The sequence below is a fragment of the Macrobrachium nipponense genome, chromosome 5 (assembly GCF_015104395.2).
Source record: "Macrobrachium nipponense isolate FS-2020 chromosome 5, ASM1510439v2, whole genome shotgun sequence".
In the NCBI taxonomy this organism is placed as follows: Eukaryota; Metazoa; Arthropoda; class Malacostraca; order Decapoda; family Palaemonidae; genus Macrobrachium; species Macrobrachium nipponense.
In genome coordinates, this window is record NC_061107.1 from 124,410,713 (window position 1) to 124,411,778 (window position 1,066).

Sequence of the window (1,066 nt, forward strand, 5' to 3'; positions counted from 1 at the left end):
TTACTTTTTCTGGTACCTTTACTTTTGCTGACAAAAATGAAACCTACTGGATAGATTCACTGTTGCTGTCATTTCAACACTGAAATCCTAACTACTCCTTTTCCTGCTATTTTAGAGATGTCTTTTTAATGAATATATTGCAGTAGTTGCGTTCTTATGAAGAATTCCAAAACTTCTAACAATTGTATTCGGCACGTGTTGACGATAGTTGGATTTTTTTTATCCAAGTAAATGGTTGAAATTGGTCATAGCTACTATACTCTGTTTTTTTTTCATCTGTCCATCCACCTGTGGTGTTTTTGTATGGTAACACTGCGTCCCGGGCTTTAGATAGTTACGGTATGTGTAAGTTTTAGGTAAATAAAAGGATATCTGGGTGTACATTTGCAACTGAAAAGTGTTTTAATAATTTACTGTATGCGAATTACACCGTTAATATTCGAAATAGGTTATTATTATAATCGTTGAATGTAAGCTGAATGTAACTATCTAAAGCCCGGGACGCAGTGTTACCATACAAAAACACCACAGGTGGATGGACAGATGAAAAAAAAACAGAGTATAGTAGCTATGACCAATTTCAACCATTTACTTGGATAAAAAAAAATCCAACTATCGTCAACACGTGCCGAATACAATTGTTAGAAGTTTTGGAATTCTTCATAAGAACGCAACTACTGCAATATATTCATTAAAAAGACATCTCTAAAATAGCAGGAAAAGGAGTAGTTAGGATTTCAGTGTTGTAATGACAGCAACAGTGAATCTATCCAGTAGGTTTCATTTTTGTCAGCAAAAGTAAAGGTACCAGAAAAAGTAACGATATTACATTTGCTTATGTTTTAGTAAAATGCCTAACTGGGGTAGATAATGAAAGTATAGGATCTGTTATATGAATAGCATATTTATATTTAACGTAAAAAAAAAAAGGAAAAATGACAAAAAAGAAAAGAAACAGGACGACAGTCAATAAAAAGAGCTGCTAATAAGTCATATGTATGTATGTATGTATGTATGTATGTATGTATGTATGTATGTATGTATGTATGTATGTATAAGAGAATTT